At 43.3% G+C, this 15,700-nt stretch overlaps 1 protein-coding gene across 2 annotated transcripts in view; it reads right to left on the bottom strand.

The window, feature by feature from the left end:
• LOC141131650 (mucosa-associated lymphoid tissue lymphoma translocation protein 1 homolog) overlaps positions 1 to 8,620 on the bottom strand; it is an 85,893-nt gene extending 77,273 nt beyond the window's left edge. The window contains exon 1 of one of the 2 annotated variants that reach the window (XM_073619181.1): positions 8,325 to 8,620. The gene's annotated coding sequence lies outside the window, so the exon portion shown is untranslated. The remainder of the gene's footprint in view (positions 1 to 8,324) is intronic. The other variant, XM_073619182.1, reaches the window with a different exon arrangement.
• Positions 8,621 to 15,700: the final 7,080 nt, after the last annotated feature.

Genomic DNA, 15,700 nt, shown 5'->3' with positions numbered 1-15,700 from the left:
GAAAACAAGCTGACAACTCCTTCCATGGGATTTGTAGCTAAGGGTTGCACTGTCAGGTCATAACAGGAAGTGCTACTATATGCAGGTAACTTGCAGGATCATTAGGTATTTACTCTGCATTTCTGATTAGCAACAAACTATAGCCAGCAAAAGGGTTATTAATGGACATAGAAATAACAAAATTGTTCTTCAATTTACATACACTTTACTAAACAACCTTTTTTAAAAAACAGCGTCAGCTTAAAATTAGTATTAGTCTTTGTTTCCTGGGGACAATCTCGTTATGAGAGGTCTGTCCTTGGGAAATGGGCATCCTCAGTATTGTCATCTGGGAAACTGGCAGCATAGCCTAAATCTTGCAGCATACAGGCACCATTTCCAGTCTAACTGTGCAAGCGTCAATTGAAATGATTGTTGCTGGAACAGTCTACACGTGCACAGCAACCTAGGTTGCCGTACACACAGATGCAGCCTAGGTTGCTGCACACACAGACTCCAGATGCGCTATTTTTTAAATGATGTGGTGCGGCTGAATTGGGGCCTGCGCACTGCAAGATTTAGGCTTCGCTGCCTGGCTCCTGAAGAAGATGCTGGGATGCCTGCTATAGAGAGTAAAGATAACCGAAGGATGCAGGGAATTTCACATGAGGAAACCAGTGTGTCACCAAGTCAAACAATGAGGTACAATATAATTGAATAAAACTACACATGCATTTGTGCCAAACTTTGTGTGTTACCCCTGAACCATGCACTCTGTGTGTTACTTACTCCAGACCTCTGCATGTTACTCTGGACCTCTGTACTTTGTGTGTTACTTACCCCTGAACCATGCACTCTGTATGTTACTTACTCCTGACCACTGTACTCTGTTTTACTCTCTCCTGACCGTTGTGTGTTACTCCTGACCTCTGTACTTTGTGTGTTACTTACTCCTGAACCATGTGAGCAGCACAGTGGTGTAGTGGTTAGCACTTTCACCTAGCAGCAATAGGGTCGCTGATTCAAAACACGACCACGACACCATCTGCCTGGAGTTTGCATGTTCTCCCTGTGCCTGCGTGGGTTTCCCCCGGGTACTCCGGTTTCCTCCCACATTCCAAAGACATGCTGGTAGGTTAATCAGATCCTGTCTATAAATTGGCCCTAGTATGTGTACGTGAATGTGTTTGTAAGCGGGTTGGGACCCTGCGGGGTAAACGACCGTGCTATATAAACATCCGCTCGGGAGAAAACCATCCGGCCTTCGGGAAGAAGCTCAAGACCCATCTCTTCTGACCCAGATAGACACTGGTGGCAAAAGCACCTTGAAGTGATTAAGTTTGCATATGTAGCACTATACAAGTTACTCATTCATGCACCCTGTATGTTACCGATAGCAGCAAAGGGTCATTTTTTTATTTAACCATACCCCTTTAAATCCCTCTCACTGTTACAGCAATTTGACCATGACCACAATTTGCCATAGCTCACCACATCATTCCTCTATTCTTGGTGTTGAAGGCATTTTGTCTTTCTTAATGTGAAGTTCCACCCAAAAGTGGAAGTTCCGCTTTAAGCACTCCTTACCCCCTGACATGCCACATTTTGCATGTCATTTTTTTTGGGGGGGGGGGGGCAGGTACCTAGTTTTGACAGGTACCTGCTCCCACTTCCACTCGGACCGTCTAGGCGACTCGAATGGAAGTTCTTCTCTCCCCCTCTCTCCCTGCAATCTTCTGGGACATGCCACAGGTCCCAGAAGATTGCCCAGCCATTGAGGAGGCGCAGCGCGCACCTGGCTGTGGAGCCGCAAGCTGTCACAGCCAGGTGCCCACACTTGCAAGGCCGGCGCTGGGGAGAGACGAGGGAGAGGGCCGAGGGTTCGGGCGGCCGCATCGCTGGACCGTGGGACAGGTGAGTGTCTGTTTATTAAAAGTCAGCAGGTACACTTTTTGTAGCTACTCACTTTTAATGAACACAAAAATGGCTGGAACTCCGCTTTAAGTGTTTTGCCTCTTGTACCAAAAGTCTGTGACCAATTGTTTCAGAGCGTGTTAAAAAATAGGGGTACAATTTAGTGGGTGTGGCAGAAAATGGGAGAGTGGTTTTGTGGGTGGACATGGTTTGTAGGGTGTCCCCAGCTTTCATTTTCATCATCTTACATCAGCAACATGTGTCTGCCACAGAGACAGAAATACTTTAGATGTTTATTTTTCATACATTATGGAACACAGAACAGGCTATAAATCATGACTATCTATAGGTGGCGCATAACCCAGGTAGTCATGATTTATATAGCCTCACATTTGTCCCATGATGTACTCCAAGAAATGGATTTTACAGGTAAGTACTACAATCCAATTTTTCTAGGTCATGTGACCGGACTGTGAAGATTGGAACCCAATTTCAATTCACAGTTTTTCCCAGCAGTGACATTGCTCTGCAAGCAATGTCTTTGACAGCCTAACAGAACTGCATGCCCATGGGATTTTTAGTGAAAGTGGGAAAAGGTCCCCTTTAGGGCTCATTCAAACAGGCGCTTAGATCCATACAGTGTGAGAATCCCTTTTTTCCCCTGTCCACATGCTGAGTGGCGTGCAAGCTTCCCATGGACTCAGCTGTACGGACTCACCTGCATGAATGAGTTTGACAGTTATGCAGGCCCTGGTTGCACTGGCTCTGGATCGAAATCCATGCATCCATCCCAGCTGACCTGTTAAACTCGGCTGCGCAGATGTATCTGTAAAGCCGATGCGTATCCATTCACTAGTTAGAATTAACGGTTAACAAGGCTAACGGTCATATTAGTTCACGCTGCTGTGGTCGCGGCAAGTAGTACCACTGCCAAACATGACACATTCAAATAAATAGGGCTGGGCCCCAACCACTGTGCCACTGCGTGTAATGCATGCAGTTGCAGTGTGGTGCCAGAGGCTTTCAGTAGTTAACGCAGACAGTGAGGAGGCAACATATCACCTCCGAATCACCTGTCAAATGCCTCTGAAAGGTATTTAGAGGTACTTGCTTTTTAGAGTGGGTGGAAATGACATATGTAAACAAGCCCTAAGCTTGGGTTCACACTAGTTGCGGAGCAAATTCACTGTGGATTCGGCACAGCATGTAAATCACAACCCATGAGAGCCAATTTGTGGAGTGTATGTTACATTAACAACACCCGGCAATCGGTTTGCAATACACAGCGTGATTTGCAGAATCGGATCGGATGGGTGTTCACATTTTGGATCCGATTCTAGTGCTGACATAAAAAAGGGTCCTGCACCAGTTTAGTGCACATGCGGTGCGATTTGAGCCATACAAATCTATGGCCCAAATCGCACCCCAGAGATACCACATGTAATTCGCACAGGAATGTGCTGAGATTTCTGCATGGCAACAGTGTGAACCTGGGCTTAAAGAGAGAAAATCTCTACAAATTAAAGAGAGCTGTTATAGGAACAAGTGTCTCCACTGGAAGATTTCCCTTTGCCTTCTATTGCAGATGTTTGAATTTCCCATCACTATCTGTCCTGGTTACAGTGAGACCAGAACAAATTGAGAGGATAAATCTCCCCAGCAGGGACAGCTAGCAATAAAAAAAACGGATAGACATTCTTACCATCCCATATGCTATCTGAAACTGATAAAAAGAGACCTGTTCTCATGCAAATGGTCTACACAGATACATTTCCAGATCTATCTATGCTGTTGGTGAATATGATAAATTCATTAATTGGGAATGTTAGTAGATTCCATTTTTTTTTTTTAAAGTGACAATTCACAAGATTGACACTTACCATTAACCTCTTCACACCTAAGGGTAAAACAAATCTAAATGCCTAAGCTCAATTTTGCAATTTTGACAAGTGTTAGTAAAACCGTACATATCACCGCAACTACTTTGTGTATCCAGGTGGATTATACCTTTATCACTTTAATCCCCAAACCTGACAAAGACCCATCCCTGTGCACTAACTACAGACCTATCGCCCTACTGAATTCAGACCTGAAAATATTCACCAAATTACTCTCCATCCGCCTTAATATGATTTTGCCCTCACTGGTCCACAAAGACCAAGTGGGGTTTGTCCCACTCAGACAGGCAGGCGACAATACCAGAAAGGTTATAGATTTGGTGGATGTGGCGAGCAGGGAAGACACCCCGTCTCTGTTACTAAGCTTAGACGCAGAGAAAGCTTTTGACCGCTTGGGGTGGCCTTTCCTGTTTGCCACGCTACAATACATGGGATTCCGGGGCCCTTTTTTACAAGCAATTAAATATCTTTATTCAAATCCTTTCTCTCAGGTCAGGACCCCCTTTGCGCTCTCCACATCCATCTCGGTCGCCAATGTCACAAGACAGGGGTGTCAACTCTCACCCCTGCTATTTGCACTCTGCGTCGAACCCCTGGCCGCGTCTATTCGGAACAACCCAGATATACGGGGAATATCGGTACGAGATAGAGAGTTTAAAATCTCCCTCTTTGCCGATGACATCATTCTCACTCTAACACAACCCCACACTACCCTCCCGATTTTGCATGCAGAATTGGATCGCTTTCGTCTTCTCTCAGGTTACAAAATCAATCCATCAAAATCAGAAGCATTGCTTATTAATATCCCCAAAGCAGAGGTCTCACTCCTAAAAACTAACTTTCCCTACACCTGGAAATCGACGGCCCTGAAGTATCTGGGGATCCACATCACTTCAAAATGTAACACTTTATACCAAGAAAATTTCCCTCCCCTTTTCCGCTCCATCAGATCCTCTCTGCTGCAGTGGAAAAAACATCAGATTTCCCTACTAGGACGAATTGCATTAATTAAGATGACAATCCTCCCGAAGCTCCTATACCTCTTCCAAACATTGCCCATTCCAATTCCATACAAACATCTGAAGAAACTCCAATCTGAATTACTCCAATTTGTCTGGAATTACAAGAGACACAGGATACCGAGCTCAGTGATGATGGCGTCACGTAATGAGGGCGGTTTAGCGTTTCCTAACATAATCAAATACTATCAAGCAGCTCAGTTGCGAGCAGTTGCTTCGTGGTTCACCCAAAAATCATACAATAAATGGACGGAAATTGAAAAAATATGGTTAGCCCCCATACACCCAAATAATTTACTATGGAGTGCAGATGCGGAGGTAGCTCCCGATTATTTGCTAGGATCCATGTCCCAATTGAGATGGCTGTGGCGTTCACTGGCGTATGCTCATGGACTGACATCAGAAAAATCACTCTTGACCTCTTTCATCTGTAACCCTAAGGTGCCGGATAGCCTCACTCACCAAATGTCATACCACTGGACATCCCGGAACCTATTCCATTTTGGGAACTTTGGTAGACCCTAAGACACGCAAACTTTTAACATTCTCTGATCTACAGACCAAACATGAACTCCCCAAACAGGTATTCTATGGATATCTGCAAATCCGACATTACGCACTCTCCATAGCTCCCGACCTACAATTCTCCCCCCCATCTCCATTTGAAACTATAATTTTAGCAGGTACAGCGCAGAAGGGCCTTATATCAAGTATATATAAGATTTTGAATGAAGCTTTCATAGGAGAACGAGCCAAACATTCATATATGATTAGATGGGAGAAGATCCTTAATGAGGAAATCCCCATGACACAATGGCAGATGATATGGTCTCAAGCTGCACAGAGCTCAATTTGCACATTATACAAAGAGAATACTTACAAAATTATCTTACTATGGTACATGACCCCGGAAGTGATCCACGCTATCTTCCCCAATAGTTCTGATAAATGTTGGAGATGTGGGGGCGCAAAGGGCACTTTTCTCCACATATACTGGAGTTGCCCATTATTGGCTCCATACTGGACTGCAGTCCAGCAGCTATTGGCTCACCTTCTGGAGACGCATGTCCAGGCGACCCTGAAATTCTTCCTTTTAGGCTTATCACCGCTAAAGCTCACTAAGCCACTTAAGAAGTTAGTGCGCCACACACTCACAGCAGCACAATGCCTTGTAGCGTTACATTGGAAAAGCACTACCCCACCTTCTATGGAAGACCTATACACTAGAATCAAGGATGTAGAACTGATGGAGAAAATGACGGCCAGAATACAGGACAGATTGGAGGCACACAACAGGGTCTGGGAGCTATGGCATCTCCGGGAGGACCCACCATGACCAGGTACTATCCCCACTTAGATGACTTTCCTACCCCCTCTACCCCCCCTTTTTTCTCTAGTATTTCTCTATATTCTTCAATACTACACTTTCCTGTGATTCCTATAGTCACAGACTACAAGTTACAATTTATTAAAAATATCAGCAATACCTACATGCCAATAGAACTGTTAAAAGATGTTAAAACTAAAATATTATGGGCATATAGATGTATCGAAATGTATGTAAGCAAATACTGCACGTCAGGTATATCTATGGTATTAAAAACCTCTGTTTTATCTTTTCTTTTGTTTCTCTGAATTGTACTGCAAACACGAATGATATCAATAAAAAATGTTATTTGGAAAAAAAAAAACACACCGACACGAACTGACACTGATGCTAATTTAAAAAAGAATTAAAAATCATGTCCAAAATATACTGACCCTGACCTTTGACCCTTACTTGACTCAAGCACTAACCCTGGCACTGACCTAGACCAAACTTTGATATAGGTATTTTTCTTTATTTTTTATTATTTATTTGTTAAAAAAAAAATTACAAACTTCTTTCTTTCTTTCTTTCTTTCTCTTTCTTTCTTTCTTTCTTTCTTTCTCAGGGGCGGGCTTCACAGTGACTGATCACCATACCTCCCAACTGTCCCTGATTTTGAGGGACTGTCCCTGATTTGGAGCAATGTCTCTCTGTCCCTCTTTCCCCCTCATTTGTCCCTCATTTTAGTCTGATCCATATAGGTGTATATAAAATGCACTTTTTATCTTTCAAAAAGTTTTTCCCAGTGCTAAACCTTTCATTCAATTTCTAACTTGCTGCATTTGTACATTTTAAAAGCCAATATAAAGGAATAGTAGTGGTAAAAAAAAGTCCTTGTGGATTTAATTAACCTTTTTTTTGGTTTATTCTCCTTTAAGGGGGTGTGGCGGGGGCGTGCCCTATGCCTACATTCGTTTGTTAGTAGGTGTCCCTGATTCCCATCTCAAAATGTTGGGAGGTATGGATCACTGTGGTAGCCAATTAGAGGCTATCACAGCGATCAGGTGACCTGGGAATCGGGAGATCCGGGTCCCGATCAATAGTACGGAGCCCGGGGCTCTCCAGTGAAACTGCTCCCAGCGCAAAGGGAGCAAAACATATATGCGTCCCCACTTAAGAAAGCCCAGTGCAGTGAGGCCGCATATATGTGCTACATTGGCGTGTAGGGGTTAAACCTCATTCACACTGGCATTTAAAAAAGCTAAATACAGGAGAACTTGGAAGTATAAACTTGCAAGCCTCTCAGATTCATTTTCCTACGTTTACATGCTCCTGGCTTTTACATGCGTTTAGGTATGCTTAGCCACATTTAGATTTCTAATTGGATCCTGGATACACAGAATTCTATTTTTATTAAGGCCACATAAACACCTGCAATGGCATATATATGTGAGAACCCAAGAGGGGGTTCCTGGCAATTAGCTGCAGCCCCAATCGAAAGCTATAGGAGGCTCCCAGCTCTCCCATCTAATCATGGCTGCTTGAATATTATTGCTATGCAGCACTAATCTGTGAGAGACAGGCAGTTTGCATCCAGGACCTATCACTCACAGGTGATCACTGCATCTGGTGTATAATGTATGGCACCATTCACAGGGTACCCGCATCACTGCAGTGTGAACCCAGCCTTAGGGAGGAGAAACAACTATTACTTTTTTGCCTATAGAAAAAGAATGCTAACATTTGTCATAAGGGCCTTTCCAGCTTTCAGCTGATCCTCAAGTTTAGGATCTTTGGAATCTTGTGCTACATATTGTATTATCAGGTGCTACATTGGTTTGCTTGTCACAATGTAGACTTTAACCAACACAATCGTATGTGCCATCCACTGACATCTGATTGGGTCTTGGCATTATGTTGGATTGGATCCACTCTTAAGCTGGCCATACACCATACAATTTTCTTTATTTAATTTTACTTCTACTATTTCTAATTATATAGTAGAAATATATATATTCTAATTTTATTTCTACTGTGTAGTAGAAAGGGCCTGCCTGATTGCATACAAATTGAAAGTGTTTAGGTTTGACCTCCTATTATATGGTTTTGGTAAATAAAGGAAAATTGTACAAGAAAATTGTATAATGTATGGCCAGCCTTAGCACCAGCTTTTTGATTTGAAAAGTCATTGAAAGTTCATCTCACCTGTTCTGTTGTGATTCTTGTTCTTGCTCCTGATTACGACTGCGGTGTTTTCCCTGCTTTTCCTCCAGTCGTTACGTCAGCCCTTAACAAAACTGCGTATGGAGCGTAATTATCATCAAGCTTTTTCTTTTCACTCGGTTTACAAAGAACAGAGGACTCACCCCAGTACTGATTCGGAGAGCAGTGCAGACACCAAATCATTCTTCAAACAACAGTGTGACTTCCTCATCTGCCTGCTAAAGTCTGATCTCACTGAGAGTGAGCGACAGGCCGACCAATCAGCGCGCTGCCCCTGATGAAAGTGAAACTAGAGAATAAAGTGGAGCATGTGACCTGGCGTGAAGTCCCTTCTGTAGGAGTCACATAAAAGTTCTTGTAGCATTCATCATCTATTAGCTGGGAGTCAACAAAATATTACAGCTCACTATATTTAGATTTTATGTTATTATTGTAATGGCTTTATTTATGTACTTTCTTAGCTATTCAAATTTGTGAAAAGTCTGCGTCAAGCCCAAAACATTTTCTTGTTTTGGATAGAGTGGGGAAGGATTAGAACTTTTTAACTGCCATTGTGGCCTCTGTTAGGGCTTCCTTAGAATTGTGGGGCGTTAAAAACATATTGGTATTATAAACTTTTAAATTATAGGTAAAATAGCTGAAGTCAGTAATTCTTCTAGCAGCTAATTTGGGATGGATTTGATTTACATTTTTTATTGGAATTTCCTTTTAAATTTGGCTAAAGTAACTGTTAGTGAACGTAACGAATACGAATGCATCCGAAGTTACAAATTATCCGAAGTAACGAATGCCGCATCTAAACGAATGAAACGGAGCGAATACGACTGCATCCGAAGTTTCAAATTATCCGAAGTAACGAATGCCCCATCTAAATGAATGAAACGGAGCGAATACAACTGCATCCGAAGTTTCGAATTATCCGAAGTAACAAATCCGCATCTAAATGAATGAAACGGAGCGAATACGACTGCATCCGAAGTTACGAATTATCCGAAGTAACGAATCCGCATCTAAATGAATGAAACGGAGCGAATACGACTGCATCCGCAGTTATGAATTATCCGAAGTAACGAATGCTGCATCTAAAGTGATGAAACGGAGCGAATACAACTGCATCCGAAGTTACAAATTATCCGAAGTAACGAATGCCGCATCTAAACGAATGAAACGGAACGAATACGAATGCATCCGAAGTTACAAATTATCCGAAGTAACGAATGCCGCATCTAAATGAATGAAACGGAGCAAATACGACTGCATCCGAAGTTTCGAATTATCCGAAGTAATGAATGCTGCATCTAAACGAATGAAACGGAATGAATACAACTGCATCCAAGGTTACGAATTATCCGAAGTAAAAAATGCCGCATCTAAACGAATGAAACGGAGCGAATACAACTGCATCTGAAGTTACAAATTATCTGAAGTAACGAATGCCGCATCTAAATGAATGAAACGGAGCGAATACGAATGCATCCGAAGTTACGAATTATCCAAAGTAACGAATGCTGCAACTAAAACAAATGAAACGGAGTGAATACGAATGCATCCGAAGTTACGAATTATCCGAAGTAATGAATGGCGATCATAACGAATGATCCGATAAACAAAAAAAACCCCAAAAAAACGAATGAAACAAAACTAAACACATTTTTCGGTAGTGCACATGTCTAGAATGGAGTGTGATTGGTGAGAGCAGAATTCCATTCCTCTCCTTTCACCACTCACATGAAAGCCCAGAAACACCCATAGTAACCCTAGGACCTACCCACATCTACTCCCAGAACTTGTATGAGTGACTCCCATATCCTGTTTCGTCAGATTAAGCGACCCTTCAGAATTTGTACCGGAAATGACGTTCCGTCGCCACCATCTTGCTACACCCTGCACTGGTCCATAGTAAAGAAGTGAAAGAAGATACAGTGAGAAGGCATCAAGCAGACATCTTGTTACACCTACCAGAGTCATGTATTTCACACTTATTTTTAATAGAGCTTATATAGTGAAATACAGTATTTAAAAATCCGTCTGACTGTTTAGATATTGAATTTTAAAAGCAGCGGCAAGCAAGCTGATTTGACAGGTTTTTCTAATCTGACAGAACATCGCTGCTTTACAATTCAACATCAAAAAAATCTGAGGGATTTCAAAATACTGAATTTCACTATATAAGCTGAGTTAACTGTTAAAAATAAGTGTGCAATGCAAGACTCCGGTGGGTGTAACAAGATGTCCGCTTGCCGCCTTCTCACTGTATCCTTACTGTGGACGAGTGCGGGGTGTAGCAAGATGGCGGCGACGGAACGTCATTTCCGTTACAAATTCTGATGGGTAGAGTAACCACATTTCCAAACTGCCATTCAGGGACACCCCCCCCCCCAGCATGCACTGGTCGGTGACATCACAAGAGGGTGGTGCCACCATGTGACATCACTGGGTGGCACCGCCCCTTACCTATTTAAGAAATGTAATTTGGCTTACAATGCAGATGGTGGGTGGTCGGGCTTGAGAGCGAGCAGGTTTATATACAACTTTAGTGCCTTAGATAGAAAAAGCATTTGTTTCATATATGTTATCCTAACATTGTAGTTGCAGGCAGCTACTTAGATTCAAAGAATGTAATTGTTTTTTCAATGTTAGGCTGACATACAAACATTGAACAAACACTCTTTATATCTAAGGCACTAAAGTTGCATATAAAAAAAAACATACTTTATACTACAAAAGGTCCACTGTCCACTACACTGACCTACCTGTCCACTACACTGACCTACCTGTCCACTACACTGACCTACCTGTCCACTATACTGTCCACTACACTGACCTACCTGTCCATTACACTGACCTACCTATCCACTATACTGTTTACTACACTGACCTACCTATCCACTATACTGTCCACTACACTGACCTACCTATCCATTACACTGACCTACCTATCCACTATACTGTCCACTACACTGACCTACCTATCCACTATACTGTCCACTACACTGACCTACCTATCCATTACACTGACCTACCTATCCACTATACTGTCCACTACACTGACCTACCTATCCACTACACTGACCTACCTATCCACTATACTGTTTACTACACTGACCTACCTATCCACTACACTGACCTACCTATCCACTATACTGTCCACTACACTGACCTAACTATCCACTACACTGACCTACCTATCCACTACACTGACCTACCTATCCACTATACTGCCCACTACACTGACCTACCTATCCACTATACTATCCACTACACTGACCTACCTGTCCACTACACTGATCTACCTGTCCACTACACCTAACTTACAATGACCTACCCGATTCCTACACTTACCCTTACACTGACCTACCTAATTCCTACACTGACCTACCTGTCCACTACACTGACCTACCTATCCACTATACTGTTTACTACACTGACCTACCTATCCACTATACTATCCACTACACTGACCTACCTGTCCACTACACTGATCTATCTGTTCACTACACTGAACCTTACATTGACCTACCCGATTCCTACACTTACCCTTACACTGACCTACCTGATTCCTACACTGGCCTACCTGTCCACTACACTGACCTACTTATCCACTATACTGTCCACTACACTGACCTACCTATCCACTATACTGTGCACTACACTGACCTACCTGTCCACTAAACTGACCTACCTATCCACTATACTGTTTACTACACTGACCTACCTATCCACTATACTGTCCACTACACTGACCTACCTATCCATTACACTGACCTACCTATCCACTATACTGTCCACTACACTGACCTACCTATCCACTATACTGTCCACTACACTGACCTACCTATCCACTACACTGACCTACCTATCCACTATACTGTTTACTACACTGACCTACCTATCCACTACACTGACCTACCTATCCACTATACTGCCCACTACACTGACCTATCTATCCACTACACTGACCTACCTATCCACTATACTGCCCACTACACTGACCTACCTATCCACTATACTGTCCACTACACTGACCTACCTATCCAATATATGGCCCACTACACTGACCTACCTGTGCACTACACTGACCTACCTGTCCACTACACTGACCTACCTATCCACTATACTGCCCACTACACTGACCTACCAGATTCTACTCACAATGCCTGCGATATGTCTCATATGAGGTGTAGGGGGCCGGAGCGGAGGAAGTACTTAGTACAGCACACTTTACTTGGGACGGCGCGGTGAAAAAATATACCTAGAGAAGCCAAAACGGGGTTGTTTACTGACCTGTCGGAGGAGATCCCCAGATATCTACGATCTCTCATATTTTTCATTCTCTTAGCAGGTAAAATAACTATAGCACATGCATGGAAATCGCCTGTAATCAATGTTACCTGGGTGAAACACAAGTTGTCCTGGATTATGATCAATGAAAAACTGGCCAGTATAAGACAAGATAAGCAAGCTAGGTTTGAGAAAGTGTGGAATCCCTGGATTGCTTATCTCCAGGCTCCCTGAATGCTGGGTTATTTTGTGATGAGAGGCCGGGGTCAGGCGGACCCATCCCACGCTGTTCTACTCTATCTAATTCTTAATTTCTTCTTTTCCCTTTTTTGTTTTATGGGATGTTCCTTCTTTTTTTTTCTCCTTTCCCCGTTCCCTCAACTTTTCTAGAAGTTGGTTCCGTTATACCATAATAATGGAAGGGGGGGGGGGGGGTATATTGTTTTGTAGGATGCTACCAGGGGACAAGGAAGTCTCTCTAGCCAAAATACAGCCTTTCTTACGTTGTGTCTATATGTATTTGATAAGGGTCACTGATCATATTGAATATTGCATTCTTGTTTCAATAATCCTATGAAGAATATCTGAGCATAATGTTCTGTATGCTGTTTTGAAATTGTAATAAAAATAATTGGAACAAAAACTGCACACGCTCGTGGAATGGCGACAAACTGCAGTACTTAAATATCTCCATAGGCAACACTTTAAACACCTTTCCAGGTTACCTGTTTAGAGTTACAGAGAAGGTATAGTGCTAGAATTATTGCTCTTGCTCTATCTTTCGGGGTGATACCTCATATGTGTGGGGCGAATACCGTTTACATATGTGTGCCCGTCATACGTATGCGTTCACTTCTGTGAGCGAGCACGGAGGGATGGGGCACTTTACATTTTTTATATATAAAAAAAACTCTATACTGCACAGAAAATAGGCCACAAGCAACTGCACGGTAAAGTGAAAGGATGTACAGTATTTTGGCAATGAAGTTAAACTGTGCATTAAACCATGAACAGGTAATTTCCGCCCTCACTGTGCAGGCAGTCACGGGAAGCAGAGAGATGACATCATCTCTCTGCTGCCTGACTGGTAATCTGCTGCCTGACTCTGGGACACAGCAAGAGACCACCTTAGCAGGAAAGTGACACAGCAAGAGACAATCCGCAACGTATAGCAAGCGGCGTGGCAAGTGACAATCTGTAACATGTGGCAGGTGACGTGGCAAGTGACAATCCGCAATGTGTGGCAGGTGACTTGGCAAGTGACATTCCCCAAAGTGTGGCAGGTGACGTGGCAAGTGACAATCTGCAATGTGTGGCAGGTGACGTGGCAAATGACAGTCTGCAACGTGTGGCAGGTGACAATTCGCAACGTGTGGCAGGTGACGTGGCAAGTGACAGTCTGCAACATGTGGCAGGTGATGTGGCAGGTGACAATTCGCAAAGTGTGGCAGGTGACGTGGCAAGTGACAGTCTGCAACATGTGGCAGGTGACGTGGCAAGTGACAATCTGTATCTGGTGACAGGCGACGTGGCAAGTGACAATCCGCAACGTGTGGCAGGTGACGTGGCAAGTGGCAATCTGCATCTGGTGACAGGCGACATGGCAAGTGACAATCTGCATCTGGTACAGGTGACATGGCAAGTGACAATCTGCATCTGGTGACAGGCGAGGTGGCAAGTGACAATCTGCATCTGGTGACAGGCGACATGGCAAGTGACAAGCTGCATCTGGTGACAGGCAACGTGGCAAGTGACAATCTGCATCTGGTGACAGGTGACATGGCAAGTGGCAATCTGCATCTGGTGACAGGCGACGTGGCAAGTGACAATCTGCATCTGGTGACAGGTGACATGGCAAGTGACAATCTGCATCTGGTGACAGGCGAGGTGGCAAGTGACAATCTGCATCTGGTGACAAGCGAGGTGGCAAGTGACAAGCTGCATCTGGTGGCAGGCAACGGTGGCAAGTGACACGCTCAGGGCTCCCACTGATTCTGCATTATGGTGAGTTGAACTATTTCATTTTATATAACAATGTAATAATAGAAATAATGTGCTTCAAGCATCCTGACACCATAACAACCATGGTGCCTTGATGATTGAAGTGCCAACACCAGCCATTTCCCTGATAAATTGCCCCCCAAAAAATTTATTTTCTGGCAGTGTCCCTCCCGAGACTTGACTCTGGATCCGCCCCTGTATATATACTGGAATTTACACAGCTATAGACATTATACTTGTAATGGCGGTGATCAGCAACCTATAGTGTGACTGTGATAGTGTGGCGGACAATCTGGCGCTAACAGACACTGGCTGGGAGGGACACTAAACGAAAGAAGAACACACCGCTCCAGGCTGACCATGGGTGCAAATAGAGACCAGGTACAGACCTCGGCTCACCACCGTCCACAGCAATGGAAAAAAACAAGTTGGTTGCTCACTGGAATCTTGGATTGCTTGATGAAATTCTTTATTGTCAAAAGCCAGACAAATAACAGGGAATGGAATTTCATCAAGTAATTCAAGATTCCAGTGTGTGACCAATTTGTTTTGTTCTATAGGAGGGACACTAACTGACTGACTGAAACTGCTGTCGCTAGTGGCACTAATACAATGATCAGTGATAATACTGTACACTGTACACAATACTGTACACCGTTAACTGTGTGCCTAACAAGTGTGTGCTGCTTTTACTTAAGGACCTGACAGATTTTTCTCTCAGAAGTCAGATTTGATTTCAGGGAGAAGTAACTGACAGATCGCTGTCTGTACATTTACTGTGGGGGTCGGCACTGCCAGGCTAGGCGATGTACCCGTATGTTGCGGCCTTTCGTCTGGATTTGGGGAGCAGTGTTGCCAACCTACCAGATTGAAATTTACTGACACGACACCTACAATTTACTGACACAGTCACGTTTTTACTGGCATATCCAAAAGTTACAAAATGACAGTTTAAGTGCAAATTTCAGTATTTAGGCTACAAATAAGTTACAATATGCAATTAGCAAAGTGATTTAAGGTGGATATTAAGGCAAAAACATATTTCTTATTTTATTTTCGATATAGTAAATAAGTAG

The sequence above is a fragment of the Aquarana catesbeiana genome, linkage group LG03, assembly GCF_042186555.1.
Source record: "Aquarana catesbeiana isolate 2022-GZ linkage group LG03, ASM4218655v1, whole genome shotgun sequence".
Lineage (NCBI taxonomy): Eukaryota > Metazoa > Chordata > Amphibia > Anura > Ranidae > Aquarana > Aquarana catesbeiana.
This window is presented reverse-complemented; position numbering and strand designations above follow the sequence as displayed.